Source organism: Macrotis lagotis, chromosome 1 (assembly GCF_037893015.1).
Source record: "Macrotis lagotis isolate mMagLag1 chromosome 1, bilby.v1.9.chrom.fasta, whole genome shotgun sequence".
Lineage (NCBI taxonomy): Eukaryota > Metazoa > Chordata > Mammalia > Peramelemorphia > Peramelidae > Macrotis > Macrotis lagotis.
Window position 1 is genome coordinate 419,883,392 of NC_133658.1, and position 21,142 is coordinate 419,904,533.

General features: G+C 35.2%; 1 long non-coding RNA gene across 1 annotated transcript in view; it reads right to left on the reverse strand.

Annotated features, from left to right (window-relative positions):
- Positions 1-21,142, reverse strand: part of LOC141518593 (uncharacterized) — a 74,473-nt gene that overhangs the window by 25,088 nt on the left and 28,243 nt on the right. The window contains exon 2 of the long non-coding RNA XR_012477233.1: positions 19,509-19,581. This is a non-coding gene — a long non-coding RNA (uncharacterized LOC141518593). The remainder of the gene's footprint in view (positions 1-19,508; positions 19,582-21,142) is intronic.

Genomic DNA, 21,142 nt, shown 5'->3' on the forward strand with positions numbered 1-21,142 from the left:
TATACTATTTGCCTTAGTGACAATATTACAATTTAATGGTTCAATAATTATCTTTATGCAAATGGTACACAAATGGATATAAGCAACTCTTACTTTTTTATTGAGCTCTAATCTTATTTTACCATCTGCTTGATGGATATTTCCAGGGGGATACTCTTTTAGCATCTCAAACTCAATATATTCAGAAAGGGATTCATCCACTTGAGCAACCCTCCTCAAAATCTTTATTTCTATGCTGCATTCCACCTCTTATTCTATGTTTGTTTCTTACCCTTTGACTTGAAGTCAAATGAACTTGCCACTACAACATATTGCCTCCTTACTGTTTCTTCCTTAGCCCCTCCCTTCCCCTCTTTTTGTATAAGTACCTAGTATAGAGCCAGGCACAGGTAAAGAAATGCCTGAGGAAACACAGGCCATGCAAAACTCTAGCTTAGGGAAAGGCCTTAGAGAATCATCAAGAAGAATGCAGAAGATAAAACTTATCCTTGTAATATTTTATTGTTAAGACAGTTGAAGAGTGATCCCCTAGGGAAATGAAGAAAATCAATAAGATAAAATTTTCAGGATTCAATAATGATACCAGGGAAAATTCTTTCTGATCAATATGAATGAGTAACAGATTGGTAAAGTGGCATTTTCTAAGTAATAAAACCAAATAAAAGGTGAGAGCAACTGTAAAAGTTGAAACAACTTTCTTTCAAGACACTTTCTAAGATTTAAAATATCAGCTCCCTGTGTGCTCTGAGTTAAAAGCAATAGGACAGAAATGAAAATGATGGAATCTTAGAATTGACAGGGTCCTAAGAAGTCCAATCTCCTTCCCAATAAAAAATACCTCTATAATATGAAGATTAAAAATCATAGAATGGGGCGGCTAGGTGGCGCAGTGGATAAAGCACTGGCCCTGGAGTCAGGAGTACCCGGGTTCAAATCCGGTCTCAGACACTTAATAATTACCTAGCTGTGTGGCCTTGGCAAGCCACTTAACCCCATTGCCTTGCAAAAAAAAAAACCCTAAAAAAATCATAGAATATGTAAAATTATAGAATCCCAATAAACTCTACAAGAATAAAATTCTGATACATAGATTCTAACTAATCATAGATTAATAGATGATAGATTCTATTTAGAATTAGTGAGCTATTGGTCCAAAGAACTGCCAGATGCCTCTGTACAATATGTTTAATAGTCATTATCTAATCTCTCTTTTCTTTAGATTTTATCACTAATCATCTTTTTTTTAAATTTGAGAGCTGAAAGTGATTTCATTTTACCTTTGAATTAATTTATGTTCATCCATATGCACATGCATATTTTTAAGTTAACAAAATTTCTTTCCACCCTCCCTTCCCACCCTGCTTCCCTCAGTGGGAAACAGTCAGATTGGCATTGTACATACACATTTTTGATAAACATGCTTACATATTAGCAATTTTTGGTATGAGGAATTAGGATTGAGGGAAAGAGATACACAAGAGATAATTTTCATAACATTTTCATCAGATTCTAAAGGGTTGATTTTATTTTCTTCCTCAGGATGGGGATAACTTTGTCCATAGCCAGTCTACTATGGTTATCCAAGATCCCTGAACTGCTGAGAGAAGCTGCTTCCATCAAGGCTGAGAATCTCACCATTTGTGGTTAATGTGTATATTGTTCCCTTGGTTTTTGCTCCCTTCACTCAGCATTAGATCTTGTAAGTCATTCCATGTTTCTCTAGAGTCTAATCATTTATGATTTCCATATTTCCATGAATACCATATTCTATGGTTTCCATGTATCATAACTTCTTTAGCTATTCCCCAATTGATGGGCATCCCCTCAATTTCCAATTTTTTGCCTCTTCCAAAAAAATAAAGCTGCTATGATTGTTTTGGAGCATGTAGGACTTTTCCCATTTTTTATAATTTCTTCTGGATTTAGACCTAGAATTGGAATTGCTGGGTCAAAGGGTATGAACAGCTTTATTGCTTTTTGGGCAAAGTTCTGCATTGCTTTCCAGAATGATTGGATCTGTTCACAACTCCACCAGCAATGCATCAATGTCCCAATCCTCCCATAACTTCTCCAACATTGATTCTTTTCCATTTTTCTCATCTTGGTCAATCTAATAGGTGTCAGGTGATACCTAATTGTGTTTTAATTTGCATTTCTCTCATCAAAAATGATTTGGAGCATTTTTTTCATATGATCATATATAGCTTTAATTTCTTCATCTGAAAACTGTCTTTTCATATCCTTTTACCGTTTATCATTTGGGGAATGACTTGCAACCTTATACATTTGATGGAATTCTCTATATATTTTAGAATTGAGACCTTTGTCAGAATTCGTAGTTGTGAAGATTGTTTCCCAGCTTTCTGCTTTCCTTCTAATTTTGGCAGTATTGATTTTATTAGTATAAAACTTTTAATTTAATATAGTCAAAATCATTCATCTTGCAGTTCATAATGTACTCTAATTCTTGTTTGATCATAAATTTATCACCTTTTCAGGGATCTGATAGATAATTTTTTGGTCTATTAATTTATCTATAATGTCTCCCTTTATGTCTAAAGTCTTTATCCATTTTGATGTTATTTTGTATAGGGCATGAGATGTGAGTCTATGCCTAGTTTTTGCTATACTATTTTCCAGTTTTCCCAACAACTTTTGTTAAATAGTGAGTTCTTATGTCACTTACTGTGATTTCTTTTGAACCTTTCCCAACCCACTGATCCATTACTCTATTTCTTTTAGTTCTTTTAGTTTTTTTGGCGGGGGGGGGGGGGCAAGGCAGTGAGGTCAAGTGACCTGTCAAGGGTCACACAACTAGGCAATTATTAAGCATCATTGGCCGATTTGAATTCAAGACCTCTTCACTCCAGGGCCAGTGCTCTATTCACTGTGCCACCTAGTTGCCCCCATTACTCTTTCTTAAGCAGTAACAAGCAGTTTTGATAACTGTGGGTTTTTTTTTTTGTTTTTTGTTTTTGTTTTTTTTAGTTTTTGCAAGGAAAAGGGGTTAAGTGGCTTGCCCAAGGCCACACAGCTAGGTAATTATTAAGTATCTGAGGCCAGATTTGAACTCAGGTACTCCTGACTCCAGGGCTGGTGCTCTATTCACTGCACCTAGTTGCCCCAATAACTGTTGCTTTATAGTATAATTTTGGATCTGGTAGAGCTAGGCTACCTTCCTTTACATTTTTTTTCATCAATTCCTTTGCTACTCTTTACAGTTTGTTGCTACAACTAAATTTTGTTAGTATTTTTTCTAGCTTGGAAAAGTAGTTATTTGGTAGTTTGATTGATATGGCACTGAATAAGTAATTTAATTTGGGTAGAATTGTCATTTTTATTATTATTAGTTCAACCTAACCATGAGCAATTGACATTTTCCAATTATTTAGATCTAACTTTATTTGGTGGTTAGTGCTTTATAATTGTGTTCATATAGTTTTTGGGTTTGTCTTGGGAGGTAGATTACCAAGTATTTATTGTTGTCTAGAGTTTACTTTAAATGGAATTTCTCTTTCTATCTCTTGCTCTTGGGCTCTGTTGTTCATATATAGAAATGCTGATGTTTTATGTGGGTTTCTTTCATATCCTGCTACTTTACTGAATTTGTTAATTGTTTCAAAAAGTTTTTTAGATGATTTTCTTCTGTTCCCTAAGTCTAACATCTATCAGATACAAAGAGTGAAAACTTTGCTTCCTCATTACCAATTCTGATTCCTTTAATTTCTTTTTCTTCTCTTATTGGTACAGCTATAATTTATAATACAATACTAAATAGTAATGGTGATAATGGGCATCCTTGTTTGACCCCTGATCTTATTGTAAGTGCTCCCAGGTTTTCCCCCATAACATATTATTTGTTGATGGTCCAATAATCATACCTGGGCACATTTGAATTAATTCTGAGTGCTAACTTGCAAAGTGTTGCATGTAGTACACTTGGGCTAAGCAAGTAGTGACACTTTTTTGTCCCTTTCCATGGGTTCATTTCTGGAGCCTGACTTAAGAGGAGCTCTTTTTCTCATGCTTAGTGACTTTTTAACAAACCTCCAAACTATATCCTAGAGTTGATGATAATTAAAATAGTTGTTATAACTCAAAGGTCTAGAGTTTATAAAAATAAGGGTAAATGATAAAGGTATTCAATGATTTAGGTATGGGACAGAGAATTTATTCTTATATTTCAGAAAAAAAGAATGTTCATCAAAAAGAATCACAGTTTGTATTAAAAGAACAATTAGAACAGACAAAATTTACAAGGGATACAATTTTCTAGGGGGCCTAATCTTTGCGTAATTAGGTCATAATACAGTTTATATTAATCACGCTGCATTTGATCTTGAATTGGCACTGTTCAAGGTCAATCTTCCTGTGTATGCTCTGTCAGATTCAGAAGCTTCCTTTCTCACCAGGCTACTTTTGCTATTACCTCTGCCATAACTTATCCTTCCAGTTAACTATGTCTCCTCCACTGTTCTTGCAGAATTTTTTTTAATCTTCTGAATTTACAAGATCAGTTACTTAGGAATGAAAAATGGCAGCAACTTCCAGGAACACAGGTAAATAGTAATGTAATTTTATATATATATATATACATATATATATACATGTATATATATATGTATATATATATATATATATATACATATATAATATATATAATCCCACATAGGTAGGATTACTATAATGCACTTTTTCCACCCTGCATTGGAGATGTTGCCAATTGCAGAGCAAAGAGACCCAAGCTAGACACTAAATTTTTTCTATGTTCCCTGGGAAAAGGAAGGCTCAGAGATTAGTGATAAATTTGTGGCAGAGAAAAGAAATGTTTGCCTGATACAGAGCAGCCCATTAGTAAAAGAGAAAGAATCAGTGTCAAATTCAGATTAGCAAAAGACAACTCTAATATACTCTGGGAAATAAGTTGAATGAGAATAATTAACATTAATATAGTATTTTACAAATATTTCATTTATCCTCCTAAAAATCTGGAAAGGAATATGCTATTATTATCCCCATTTTATAGATGGGGAAACTGAGATTCACAGAGATATAAACTCAGATCTTCTTGTCTTTAGATCCAGTACTCTTTCTACTGAACCACCTAGCTGCCTCTGAATAGAATTCTCTCTAAGCCAAGAGAATCTACAGTCCTAGGATTTCATATCTAAGTTCTTGTGATTTGTGTTATAGGCTACCTAGATCAGTGATCTCCTGACTTTTTTGATCACACACCATTTTGCTAAAATAATATATATATATATATATATATATATGTATATACTATACCTATATATTCAAAATATGTATTTATTTTATAGGGAAGCTAGGTGGTACAGTGGGCAGACCTGGAATTGGTGTAGTAGAGGAAATGCTAAGAGAGCTATGTTCTATAATTAATCTGTTCCCTCTGCACTGACAATGTGCCTTACAATAACATTGGCCTCTATCCCTCCCCCCATCCCACTGTGGTAGTTATCAGGAGGTCAATAAAATTTTTACTTTGCCCATCCCTGGTAAGGACTGAAGGTAAATCCCTGCCATAGCAAAAAAAGATTGATGGCCCCCATCAATTTACACCTAATTACCTCATATTCCTGCTTTGTTTCAAAGCTCATCCTCTTACTCAGTTGAGTTGCTTGTCTACCTTTGGAAAGTTAGCCCACTATTGAGTATCATCATTCCTCAAATAAACTCTCCTGCCCCATACCCTTCCTTATAGTTTATACCCTAATGGTTTATCTTCATTTGGGAAGCCAGCCAGCTCAGGAGCAATGTGATCCCCCAATAACGTCTAATGCTCCTATACCTCTCTTTATACTGTTTTATCCTCTACTGCTGCTGCTAATCCTCTTACTGGATCAGTGGTTTCCAACTGCTTGTATTCTTCCTTTCCCTTAGTTCTTGTAACCACAGCAATAATTAAATAATCTTTCCCCCAAAAAATAATTCTTCTGGGTTAGAGTCAATCTTTTAAGTGAATTCTTTCACATTTGTTTGAACCCCTGAAACCTTTAGCTGGCCACATTTTCCAGCAACATTAGGAAGACATCATTCCAAATTTAAATCTGGCCTCAGACAACTTAATAGCTTTGTGACCCTAGGCAAATCACTTAACCCTTTTTGCCTCAGTTTCCTTATCTATAAAATGAGCTGGAAAAGGAAATAGCAAACCACTCTAGAATCTTTGCCAAGAAAACCCTAGAAGGTCATAAAGAGTCAGAAATGATTTAAACTAGAAAACATCAACATCATTATCACTTATTTATAAATCATATACCATTATACAAATAATTTTATACATCATAAAAGAGTAAATAGAATATACACATGCAACATAAAATATTAATGTACAGTATTACTAATAATTACATACATCATAAAATTTACACATAATAGAAATTTTTAAAAAGATGAGCTAAAGATAAATAATATTTGATTTTAGGGTCAAGAGAGCTATTGAAATTTATAGCTGTAAGGAAATGACATGGTAAGAAGAGCTCTTTGGCAATGGTAAGGAGAATATATTAAATTGGAGAAAAAAAACTTTAAGGCTAGAAGGCCAATTAGGAAAGATATTAAAATATGGTGGCAAATGGTTAAGTAGAAAGAAGGGAAGAGATTTGATAATAAGTAAATGCAGATATGAAAAGATTTGCATAATGATCGGAAATATATATATATATATATATATATATATATATATATATATATATAATGAGTCAAAGTTTGAAATTGAGGATGCGATTATAACTGTTAGATTTGAGCTAAAGTGATCTTGAGGGATGGTGGCACACTTTATAGTAAAAGGGAATTTTGGAGGAATAATAAATTTTTGGGGAAAAGATAATGGAATTAAAGCTTTGATACAAATCACAATCCAATCACAATTGACCATCCTCTTTGACAAAAGCTTTCCCACCCAGAAAAAAAATGATAGGGCTCTTCATCACTAATCATTGCCCTTGATTTCAGGGACTATTGTCTTAGGGACACCTGCTACATCCAGGAGGTGATCTGAATAGCAAGAAGCAGTCATCTTTTGCCCCCCACACACATTCTTGTTGGTCCTTGTAGGTTCCTATCTAACTCTGTCCTTCCCTTTCATTGTGTCCTGTGGAACCTTTGCTCTATTTCAAGTAAATCATTTTCTTTCATGCTTCTCCCATGTCATTGCAATCAGATACCCATTTAACTTCTGAACACTATATCTCTCTGGCCTTTTTTTCAATACTAGTTGCTCCTTCTCTCATGCCCCCAACACATTGCTGGGGACTGGTGGTGATAAAGTAGAGATGCTTCTTGCTCTTCACTGCTACTTTCTCTTCTCACTTTGAGGTTAACTCTGATTTATCACCCTAAACAGTTCCTGATGGTTACCAGTCCCCATGCCATTGTTCTAATTTTCCAATTTCAATACCTCAGGTATAATCTATCTATTCCAAATTCTTCCCTTGTACTTGAGGACTTATCTGTGGATGTTCCTTCAAATATCCTGTCCTTTCAAATCTCATCAGTTCTTTAGTTATACACAGAGTTGCTCAAACTCTTAATCTTATACTATTAGTGTTCTACCTCCCTAAACTATATCTCTGACATTTTTTCATTTGATTATAGCTTCCTCTCTTTATAATTCTTCCCTGTAAGGTACCCTACTAAAATCTATTCTCCTTCCTCACTCTAATTCCTCTCCCTGATTTTCACTCCTCATTCATTTCTAAAACCCAAGCTTGAATTACTTCCACAATTTTTCTTCTTTTCTCCTGTTCAAAGTACTCCTTAATTCCACTGAAGAATATCATGTAACTCTGCTGACTAGGTCCACTAACAATTTTTGTATCCCAATTTCAATTGGGTTCTCACTCGTTCAGTCAAATCCTTTTGCTCTTACCTGATCATATCTCTACTGCTCCCCCCCTTCTCTTCCCCTTTCGATTTTCCCCCCTTTTCTTCTTTCCTTTCTTTTTCTTCTCTTCCCCTGCTCTCCTTCTCTTCCTCTGTCCTCTCTTCCTGTCACTTCTCCTCTTACTTCTCTTCCCCTCCTCACTTCTCTTCTATTTTCTCTTCCCCTCCTCTCTCCCTTCCTGTCCTCTACTGTTCCTTTCTTCACATTTCATTTTCAAAAAGGGAAATCATTTGTGAGCTGCATATCCAGTCTAACTCCACATTTCAAATCATTTCAGCTTCTACTGTTTTGCTCCAGGCTTAGAGTAGTCTTTCTCTTTACCAAAGATAATCTATTTGTCTCCACTCTTCTTTTGACTACTTCTTCCTACTTCTCAATTTCTTATTGAATTTCTTTCCCTGCCACCCTCAGGTATAACAAGATCATTACCCATCCCACTCCCAAACAAAGAAACTAAAAAAATCTCTAATTTGCCACTACCATTATTCCAAGCTACTGATGATATTTCTCTCTTCCCTTTCAAAGTCAAGTTCTTTGAAAGAAAAGCTACATAAACTAATTACCTCCATTTTCTCACTTTTGCATCCTTTGAAAATTGGAATCTTTCAGTCATTATCTCTTTTTTAAAAAAAAATTATTTTATTTAAGGCAATGGGGTTAAGGGTGACTTGCCCAAGGTCACACAGCTAGGCAATTATTAAGTGTCTGAGGTTGAATTCGAACTCAGGTCCTCTTGATTCCAGAACTGTGCTCTATCCATTGCACCACTTAGCTGTCCCAGTCATGATCTCTTTATTTCCAAATCCACTGGTTTTTTCTCAGCTTCCAAATTTCTTCACCTCTGCAGTATTGGCAACTGGTAATTATACTTTCCTTCAAGAAAAAGAATTTTTAATGTAGGATTTATGGACCTCCCAAGGAATCTATGGAAGGATTACAGTAGGTCCATGAACTTAAATTGGAAAAATACACATTTATTTTCATTAATTTTTATTTCCCTTTATAGTCAAATATATTGTATTTTATGCATATAAGAATATTATTTAGATAAAGAGGATATAGTATTTACCATAAAATAGAATTCAAAAGAAGAACATTATAAATTAATCCATGAGAGAAATCCTCAAAAAACTACACTATTGAAATTCAGTTGTGTGTATATATGTGTGTGTGTGTGTGTGTCTGTGTCTGTGTGTCTGTGTGTGTGTGTGTGTGTGTGTGTGTGTGTGTGTGTGTGTAAGATAGCCTATTGTTTATACTGAGACTATATGATATAGTAGATATAGTCTTTGACTAGTCTTGGGCTCAGGAAGACTTGGGATGCAATAACTTACTACTTGCCTAATTAAAAAAAAGTCACTTTACTTTAAATCTCTTTTATTTAGCAGCTCCTAATTGCACAGGGTTATTGTGAGGATTATATGAGATAATAAATGTGGAAGTTTTGAATACTATAAACATCTCTCATTAATGACAGGTATATCAGAGAAAGTTCCCTAGAAGAGGTGGCACTTGAGTTGATCTTTAACAGTAGGTAGAAATTCAATAGGAAATATGAAAGGGAATGCTGGGATAAGGAAGAGCAACAATAAAGAAAGGGAGGGAGATGGGTAAAAACATGGAGAAATTTGGAGTACATGAAGGAATATGAGGTATGTTCAGAACTATAGGATAGTTATAGATTGTTAGAATGCCATTAAATTAAATTATTTTGAACCAAACAAGGTCAGAGAAAGCTCTAGGAGGAAAAACAAGACTAGATTTCTTGACAAAGAAAATGAGTATTGTATCTTGGTAGAAGACAGAAGGAAGAAGAAAGAGAATGATAGTATGAAGACCTGGTATATAGATGTGGCTATGGTTATCTAGGGAGTTGGTCAGATTTTGCACATAAAATTTGTCAGTCAAAGCTTCTTCTATAACAGAAATGGGACTCTGGACAAATATTCCTTTATAGATACTTTTTTCTAATGTTTGATCTTGGGTCAAACTGCTCAGCATACTTTTAAACTTGAACTAATGTTATTTTTGGTTAAAAAAATTATTTGATACAGTAAAATACAGACACAATGTAGAATAGAAGAGATAGATGGGTGTGATAAATCTATTTTAAAGGAAAGTGCTTGAAGAAAGTCATAAAGAAATATTCAGTTGGGTAATATATTCCATGTGATTGAAGTAACCATTGGTCTTGTTAGAGAGAGATTAATACCAAGTGAAGCTTAATTGGTGTAGATGACTTAGATCACTTGTTAAATTATCCTGTTTCAACTGAAAAGAAATCAAACTCTTTCTTTTTCCTTCCTTCCTTCCTTCCTTCCTTCCTTCCTTCCTTCCTTCCTTCCTTCCTTCCTTCCTTCCTTCCTTCCTTCTTTCCTCCCCCCTCTGTCCCTCCCTCCCTTCCACCTCCTCCTTCCTTTCTTCCTTCTTTCCTCCCATTCATCTCTTTCTTCCTACCTTCTTTCCTCCCATTCATCTTTCTTTCTCTCTCTCTCTTTCTCTCTCTCTCTCTCTCTCTCTCTCTCTCTCTCTCTCTCTCTCTCTCTCTCTTCCTTCCTTCTTTTTTTTGTGCTTGGAAAAATTAAGGAACTGAAGTGGTTAATTTGCCTGAAATATCAAATATTTGAGAGGCAGTGTTGGGCAGTGAAGAGAGTACTAAAGTTAAAGTCAGAGGAACTGAGCTCAATGGTTAGTTAGTTAACAAACATTTAGTAAGTGCCTACTCTTTGCCCAGCTCTGAACTAAGCACTGGGAAGAAGAGAGAAAAAAATGCAATCTCTTCCCTCAAGCAGCTAATGAGACAAACAATTGTCAACTATGTACAATCCATATAAAGGTTGAGTTTCTGTTTCTGTTGGTCAGCAACAGTTCTTCTTGAGTCCATGGATCATTCTTTCTATGGTATTTTCATAGCAAGGATATAGGGTACTTTGCCATTTCCTTCTCAATTGGAATAAGTCAAGCAAAAGGTTAAGTTACTTACCCAGGATCATGTGACTTGCAAGTATCTGACCTCTGATTTGAACTCAGGTCTTCCTGACTAGCTCCAATGCTTTATCCATTGAGTCAATTTCCTCCTTAAAAAAACTGTTATTCAGTTATTTTTTACTTTTTGTGATCCCATTTTTTTCTGGTCTTGTCAAAGATACTGAGTGGTTGTCATCTCCTTTCCAATTCATTTTACAGATGAGAAACAGGCAAACAGGGTAAAAGTTTTGTTGCCACTGGAAGAAGATCTGAAGCCACTGAAAGGGTGAAAGAATTTGAGCTCTCTCTGGGATGTTAAAACTGCTCAGGATTTTATTATGAAATATAGCAAAGTAAACAAGTTAAAAAAAACTTTTCCTCCTGAAGGGTCAACAAACACTTTAGGACAGTGTGAATAATAAAAGGCTAGGCATGGTTGCTTGGTAGACAGAGACAAGCAGATAAAGAGAGGAAGCAGGGAAAAACTGATTGAGCCAGAGAAAGAGGATCAGTCCTGAGTGGAGGTCTCACTCAGGTTTTACAGTCTTGCCCCTAATCCAGGCACCCAGGGCAAAAGGGGAAATCCTTCCCCCTTTATATGACTGAAAACAAGAGGAAGTTTGAAGGCTGGGGGTTGGGAATGAGGAGACAGGATCGAAATTTTCATTAAACAATAGGAGCCAATTTACATCTCAAGAGGAAAGAATCTTCCACACCCTTAACCAGATTCCCAGATTTTTACAGCATTAAAAGATTTTCTGATTATAATTTTGCTATATTCATAATTCCCTCATAATTCTATGCATCAGTTTGACTTGCCCAGAGTCACACAGCTGGTAACTATCTGAAACCAGATTTGAATGCAGGAAGAGGAGTCTTCCTGACTTCAGGTTTCACACTCTTTACCCTGCAATTCCTGGGTACACAGGATAAATAGGAAATGATAAATAAAAGAATTAAGGAGAAAGGAGAAAGGAGAAAGGAGAAAAGGAGAAAACCATATATATATATATATATATATATATATATATATATATATATATATCTGTAGTTGAATTTTAGCAGGGATTTGAAGGAAAACTTAATCTAGGAATTAGAAATGAGAAAGGAAGGCCACCTAGGTAGTGAAGTGGATAGAGTGCTGCCCCTGGAGTCAGTAGGATGTGAGTTCTAATTCAGCCTCCAACACTTAATAATTACCTAGCTGTGTGACCTGGGGCAAGTTACTTTAACACCATTGCCTTGCAAAAAAAAAAAAAGAAGTGAGGAAGGAGAATGTTCCAGTCATAGGGGAACAATGAATGAAAATGCCCCAAGTATGGTAATGGGATGCCTAATTCAGGAGCTCAAATTCCATATCAGCTACCTATTCCCTATATTTCTTTAGGAAAGGCTCTTTTTCTTCATCTGTAAAATGAAGTAGTTGATCTAAATAGCCCCTGAGTACCCTTTCAGCTCTATATTAATGATCCTGTGAAATCCTGGTTCAATCACTTACTAGCTATATGACCTCAGGCAAGTCAATTTCCCTGGACCTGTTTTTTCCTCTCTTAATTGTTAAGATTTTTGCTATTGGGGCAACTATGTGGTGTAGTGCATAAAGCACTGGCCTTGGAGGCAGGAAGACCTGAGTTTAAATGTGTTCTTGATACTTACTAGCTGTGTAACCTTAGGCAAGTCACTTAATCCCATTGTTTAGCAAAAATAAAAAAAAAATAAAATAAAAAAGGTCTCTGCTAGCTCTAAAAGTATGACTCTTTGACCCATAATCTTTGTATCAGATTAGATTATTGGTCCCAGAGTTGAGTGAAAAGGCCTATGACAGATCATGTGCTTTGCATTTATAGCTTCATTTGATACTCACAGTAGTCCTGGGATAAGGAAACTATTATCTCCTCTACATAGATAGTAAATAAGTCTGAGTTTATGTGAAATGCCTTATCTAAGGTTCCACAGTTAATAAACTGCAAAGTCTAAGATGCAAAAATATAAAAACTCAGGTTTTTCTAACTCTGAGTCTAGTTTCTCTTCCCTCTTCTCTCTTTCATGTATACATAGTCATGCATATGTGTGGTAATCTTTAGTTCTGTGAAGAGTACTAAAATGGCATCTCTATGAAGAGTCAAGTTACACTATGTCCAACAATATTAATAAATAACACCACAGGTTGGGCATAAATAGTCCAAATAAACATTTGGGATTGATTCTCTAAATTTGCACATTTAGACCTAGAATGCCTACTTTACTCAGAGTACAGCACCTACTTTGATGAGGACATACCATGCTGGGTAATCCTGTGCCAGTATCTCTTATATCATGCAATGAATTCCACAGTTCTTAAGAGAGATCTTGAGACTCTTCTTGTATCACTTTTCTGATCACCATGTGAGTGCTTGCCCTGTGTAAGTTCTCCACAAAAATAGTCTTTTAGGTAAGGATACAATTGGCATTCAAACAATGTGACTAGCCCATTGAAATTGTACTCTCTGTAGTAGAGTTTAAAGGACCTCAATATATGGCATCTTCTCCTACCAGGTAATCTTCAGAATCTTTATAAGAAAATTTAAATGGAAGAGATTCAGTGTCCTGACATTGTGCTGTTATACTGTCCAGATTTTATGGGCATACAATAATGAATGAAGACAACATAACAGCTCTTTAGATGTTCAGTTTGGTAGTCAGTCTAATACTTTTCTCTCCTACACTTTCCTTTGAAGCCTCCTAATACTGTGCTAGCTCTAGAAAAGCAAGCATCAACATCATTTTCAAAGTATACATCCTGACTGCCAGAATAAGTGAAATTATTCACAGTATTCAAAACTTTTCCATTTGTTGTACTTATTGTTCCATGTATGGATAATGTAGTGTTGATTGATGGAATACTTGTGTTTTCTTGGTATTGATTATTAAACCAAAATTAGTGCAAGTTACAAGATCCATACTTTGTTTTACCTTAGCTTTAGAGGTTACATTGGGTGCACAATCTGCAAACAGAAAAAATTGCGACAAAACTCCTTTCAGTATGGTCTTGACTCATAACCTTTTCAAGTTGAATAAATTACTATCAGTGCAATAGCAGACCTAGATGCCTTGTTTGTTCTCATTGAAAGCTTTGGCAACCTGGTTAGATATGTTCCACAATATTCATATATATAATATGAATATTTGCATATGGATATTTATACATATATGTACACATATAATAAATAGAAATGAAAATATGCATACATACACACACATACATATATGTGTGTATGTGTATAACTATTTCCTAGATTACTGAGACAAAGGCAATGTGTGGTACAAAGTGCTGAACTGATCCAAATTAAATATTCACGTTCAACTGAAGTAGTGGCCCCAAGGCACTTACTAGCTATATGACCAGAAGAATTAATGTCAAGAGATTAGAGTGTCTTTCGGAGTACAAACAGTTTGTTGCTAATGTGAAAGGAATGTTGAGCCAGCACATAGCAACAGTGGAGCAGAAAAGGTCTGGGCAGCTTTTAGACAGTTGGTGTACAGCACTGCATTTGTTCCTTTGAGTTAGAATATTCACAAACATCAAGGTTGGCTTAATGAACATGATATGGAAATGCAGATCCTGATAAATGAAAAACAAGAAATCTACAGGGTTTGTCAACAAGGTAGTTCATCTGTTTCTAAGAAGGCAAAGTTTAATTACACTAAAAATAAAGTACAAGTGAAACTGAGAGAAATGCAGATTTTTGACTCAGTTAGAAGGCAGATGAAATTGAGTTTTATTCAGATAGTAGTGATTCAAAGTGTTTTTATGATGCCTTGAAGGCTATGTATGGGCCCAAGACATATAGTACATCTCAACTACTTAGTGCTGATAGAGTCACATTGATTAGTGAAAGGGACATGACCCTAGAGAAATGGACTGAACACTTCTAGAATGTTCTTAGCTGATTATCATCAACTAATGCTGAAACCATTGACTGTTTACCTCAAGTTAAAGCCAATCAATCCCTAGTTGAAGATCCAACTGAAGAAGAGATTTGGAATGCTATTAGGCTTCTTTCATATGGCATACCACCAGGTGCTGATGATATTCCAGCTGAGGTTTACAAGGTTCATTGTTCATACAAAAGCTGAATGAAATGTTCCAGATTATATGGCATGAAGAGATTATTCACTAGGAGTTCAAGAATGCTTCCATCATCCATCTATATTAAGGTAAAAGGAATAGATGGTGCTGTTACAATCATAAGTGTCTTTCTTAGACACTGTTGGCAGAGTCATCCTTAAAAGACTGATCCTTTGCCTTGAAGATAGTCACCTATTTGAGAGCCAATGTGACTTCTGAAATGTAGAACAGTTAATATGATGTTTGCTGCTGGATACCTCCAGGAACAGGCCAGAGGTCTGTTTACAATGCCTGTAGATATGACCAAGGCCTTTGATACTGTCAGTAATGAAGGCTTATGGAAAATTCTGTCAAAATTTGGTTGCTTGGAGAAGTTCATCAGTAGTGTACATTAAGGTTTTAGTAGCATTCTTGCCTGGGTTTCAGATAGTGGATGATGTCTCACAATTTCCAGTTCACTATTGAATTGAAATAAGATTGTGTCATTGATCCAGGGCTTTTTAGTATGGTGTTTTTCAGCCATGTTATTAATTGCCTTCACTGAGAATAAATACAACATTAAGGTCAGCTACTGAACTGCTGGCAAATTCCTTAACTTGAAAAGGGTACAAGCCAAGACTAAAGTGGAGGGAGTATTGGTGCAAGTCCTTTATTTATTTATTTATTTTTTGCAAATGATTGTGCATTCAGTGCAGCCTCTGAAGCTGAGATGCAACAAAATATGGATCTGATTGTGCTAATTTTGGTCTAACAATCAATATCAAGAAAACGCAGGTACTCCAGCAAACAGCACCACATCATCCGTATGCGGAACCACCAGTTATAGCAAATAGAGAAGTTTTGAATATTGTGGATAAGTTCATTTACCTTGACATTATACTTTATAGGGAAGTACACATCGATGATGAAGGTGACACATGCATTGTAAGAGCTAGCACATAGTTTGGGAGGCTCCAAAGGAAAGTGTGGGAGAGAAGAAATATTAGATTGATTACCAAATTGAATGTCTACAGAGCCATTGTGCTAACTTCATAGTCGTATGACTGAAAACTGGACAATCAACCAGCACCATGCCAGGAAACTGATCATCTTAGAAGGATTCTGAAGATCATTTGGCAGGATAAGATATTAGACAATAAGATCCTTTTTCAAGCTAAACAGCCAAGCATTCAAATATTACTTCAGAGAGCATTACTACATTGTGCTAGGCATACCAAATGTATGTTTGCCAAAAAAAAACCTATTTTATGGAAAATGGGATCTCACAAGGCAAGCATTCATGTGGTTATTACAAAACATGATACAAGGATAGTCTCAAGGTTTTCCTTAAGAAGTTTGAAACTAATTGTGTAACACAGGAAATACGAGTCCCATACTGCCCAGCATGGTGTGCCCACATCAGAGGTTGTTGTGCTCTATGAGTCAGAATAGAAGGAGCTCAAAGGAAACATGAGGTACACAAGTTTAAAGAACACCATTTCCCCCAGATGTTCCTATGATCCCTACCTGTGGTCAAGTATTCTGAGCTTCTATTGGTTTGAACTACCATAAGCAGACAAACATGTTTCTAACATAGGGTAAGAAATGGATTACTGAGACTAGGTAGATATAACAATAGAGAGATAGGTAGATAGAACAGTTTTTGAACCATATTCTATTGCAGAGGATTTTTTTAAACCATATCATCTAATGGAGATTATCTAATAAGTTGAAATTTGTAACAGTGAGGAAAGTACATATACACTAACAAAATAATTTATTTTTACACACATATTTATGAACAATGATAGTATTACTTCATGTTGTGGCTGTATTTCGCAATTTAAACTTGATAATCCAAGTAGTATTATCCCCATTTCATAAACATGGCTTAGGAATGATATAATATTATACACCTTGAAGTTGGAACTGGAACACAGAACTCTTGTTACCTGTGTCAGTGTCCTTTCCAAAAGTTCCAACTTCCTCTCCTTAAAGTGAATTAGTAAAATCTCAAACATGTAAGATTTAACCAGTGGGTGATGTTACACTGAGAATTTCCTGCAAAATTTAAAAGGTGAATTACTTAGCTTAACTTATATTTCTTTTTTGCAGCCAGAAAAGTGATTGAGTGAAATCATTCATATTTCACTGTGACCATTTACAGAATTACAGGTTTGACAAATGAAGACCACTCAATCTTCAGTTAGTAAGACCATGAGTCATTTCAAGCACGTTCTGTAAGAGCTATGTAGGTCGCTCTGACTTCCTGTTTGCCTCCAAGCAATACTCAGGGCAGTGGTTCTCATCTATAAAGCCCAACATGATCTGAGTTCTGGCTGATTAAGGAGATCAACTCCCTCCATCTTTTCTGCCCTCACAGCGAGGTGAGCTTTGGTGTTCTGCTGACAGCTTCTGAATCTGAACTCCCACAGCACCACCCCACCCCCAATCCACTCTGAAGCCAGTCATTGAAGGAACTTCCTCTGAGATTTCTCTGGATTGTTTGAGGCTGGAGTATGTTCTCTTAGGATCTGGCCTGTTTCTGTTTAGGTAAGGAAGTCTAAGCCTGGGTAAGGACAGTTTTATAGAGAGTTGGTGTTTCTCCCTCTCCCCCACCCACCTACCAACCCAATTCTTCTCTGAAGTCAATTATATATAATATAATTATATATCCCTTTCATTTCTTGCTGTGTGCAAATGAAAAGGAGAGAAAAATATTTTCAATGACCTTCAGAGGCACTTTAAATCATTACAATATTCTGTTATATGACATCTGAGAATGTGAAGATCTATGAAGTCGAGATTCTTCCCTTGAATCTGTATGATCTTTGGGATTTCACTCCTAGAGCTGCAGTTTCCCTATCTGGAAGAAACTGCTAGCTGAGGTTGTTGCTAAATGAACCACTCTGTCATATGGATGCTCACAAGCCAGCAAGCTAAATCCACTACTAATTTTGGCCTCCCTTTTTCCACTCTGGGCCTGTTCTTATCTCTAGTTAGCTTGATGTCTATCCAGTTCCCATGTGCACATTCTTGTGGGACTTAGTTTAGATTATTTTTCAGCTCTCCTATAGTTCAGAACTCTCATACTCAAACAATATACTAGGCTCAGTCTTCCTAGGAGACCATCATGATTGGCAAGTTTATCTTTAAATTGTATGCCATTTGTTATGTTATTTTCTAAGGATATTTTTAAGTCTAGAATTCTATGTTAAATGATTCTAATATATATATAGATATTCTAAAATATATAATATGTATTCATATATATACCATCTCAAATTTCATATACCAGGTGAACACTTTAAATATAAAAAAAGAAGTATTAATAATTATAGCAACTTTTGGGGAAGCGTGGAAGGAAGGGTGGTGGGGATGATTTCAAGATCAACAGAAAAATTATGCTGTGAGATAGGAGAAACACAGAAGGAATTCAAAATGATATAATAGTTTGGAGCAAGATTATGCAGTGTAACTTCTTTGCAAGGTAGAAACTCAGGAAGCCCAAGTGTACAATTCTTTTTGAATAAAATCCAGCTGATTTTAGGGTAGAAGATTGTCTTGCTATTAATTATTGCCATTGATAATTATAATAGCAATACAGACCTGAAATCCAGCACACATGTCCATAGGAATTGCAACATGACCCAGTTGAAAGAGTAGACACATAAATGAAATCATATGTGTATATATATATATATATATATATATATATATATATATATATATATGTATATTAGTTTTTGCAAGGCAAATGGGATTAAGTGGCTTGCCCAAGGCTACACAGCTAGGTAATTATTAAGTGTCTGAGGCCAGATTTGAACTCATGTACTCCTGACTGCAGGGCCAGTGCTGTATTCACTATGCCACCTAGCTGCCCAGAAACCATACATTCTTGAAGTACTGAAGTATCAATAAGCTGCAAGTATATATTTCTCCATATCTATAAATATATATGCATACATGTTTCATATAGGACACCCTACCATTTATGCTATACACAAACATATATATATATATATATATATATATATATATATATATATATATATAGCATAATTAAATACAAACTAATGGGGGGCAGAGCATATGTGTTGCAAACAAGATGCGTATGTATGCATACATACATGTATATATGTATATGTATATATAAATATATATATATAATTGTGATTTTTTAAGGTATTCTAAATTTCAAGGGAAGAATTTCCTTATAGTAATGCAGATCAGCAACAGTTCTACAATTCAAAATATTCTGGAGCTGACTAGGTATTAAGCATGTTATATATCAGGAAGCAAAGCACTTTATGTGTCATCGTGCCTTTCCAGAGGCTGGTTTTCTAGCCTTTTAGAGGTTGGAATTGCATCATTTGAGCATTTCATACACACTCAGACTTCCCCATTTTACAAATTTGTTCACTTGCTGTTCCTCAAACATTAAATACTATCTCCTACCACATCTTATTTTCCCCCTATGCCTATTGGACTTCTTTCTCACCTTTATCTCTTAGAATCAAATGAGATACCGGGCATGGGAGTACTCACCTATAATTTCTGCTAGTTGGGAAGCTGAAGCAGTTGGATCTCTTGAACTTGGAAGCTCTGAACTGTAGTAGATCTAAAGAAAGGAGAATAGACCCAGTTTGGACTTCCAGCCTGGGACAGAAAGAGAGCCAACCAAAAAATAGATACAATCATATAAACATGTAAAATGCTTCACCAACCTTAAAGCATATTATAAAGTCTAGTTATTATGTTTATTTAACTTCCTTCAAAGATTAGCTTAACTACCCCTTTCTAAATGAATTTTTCCTGATCCTTCTCTCTCCTAGTACCCTTCAATCTTCCCTAAATTGCTTCATGTTTATTTTTATGTTCTTTCTAATGTACATTTTTTTCATAAAAGAATATAAGACCCTTGAGTGAAAGGATTGTCTGTAGGGACCTTTACAATCCCTAGTCTGGAGAATGTCCTAAGTAATACTTATTTATTGATTATATATATATATATATATATATATATATATATATATTTCATCTTATTTCTCTACAATCTTGATGATCAAATTTATTTATCTGAACTGCTCAATATATCTGCTTTCCTCCCAGATTTCTTTGTAGAGGTAAAGAAGTTTTGAATTATATACTATAAGATTCAAGTTGATATGCATTGTTTTGTATATATTTTATATCTCCTATCTGTGAACATAAAATCAATCAAAAACAAAATCAACAACATAATAATTTATGTTCCATAATTATGCTATATATCACTTTGTAAAATGTATTACTATATTATATCATATTTTGTTACTGTCATGTTATAGTATTTGTTATATTATTATTTTATAGTTTATTGTTACATTTCATTATGCTACATTGTGTTCCATTATCCTATCCTATTCCATCCCTTCCCATCTTCTTTTATCCCATCACATCCTATCCTATCTTACATGAAACTTTCCTATATTTTACATATATGGAAGCTGAAAACAAATGGGGGGGGCGCAATTGTAACATTCAAAATTTTCTTAGCAGTTAAGTTTCTTAAACGTGTTCAGAGGTACAGGACATTAGAGCTGGAAGGGGCATTAATAAGATCAAACAGCCCATCCATTTCAGTTTACAATAGAGGTAACAGATCTAGAGAGGACAGATGAATTGTTGATTGTCAATGAATAGCATACCTTATTTTATGTCATTTATTGTTTCTTCTATCAAGGAGGACAGAAGAGTAGAGATGGCACTCCAGGCAATGGTTAAGCAGCACACATGAGAATTAGAGGTTTGATCCAGCTAGTCCTTACTATGTGCTGTCTCTGCCACAGTGCATAATGGGAAACAAAGAAATGCTGATGACAAAGAAAAATAACACTTTTAAAACTTTCCCAGTCTTTGGAATTTACTTTGAAATTTGTGCCAGATACAGTAATTAGTAAACTTGTTCTTAATAGTGTTGTTAAAATGTAATTTTTTCACACCTTCTCTGACTTTGACACTGCTGCTTTTGAAACTTCATTTTGCACTTTGTTCCATTGTTCTCTAATCTGCTGCACTTTGCATTTAGTATCACTGAAATTTCGCACTTACTATGTCAATAACATCTGGCAAAATTGCCACCTATTAAGAGTAAGTGTTCTTTTTTCTCCTGTGAGAAATGTGATGGTGTATTATATTGG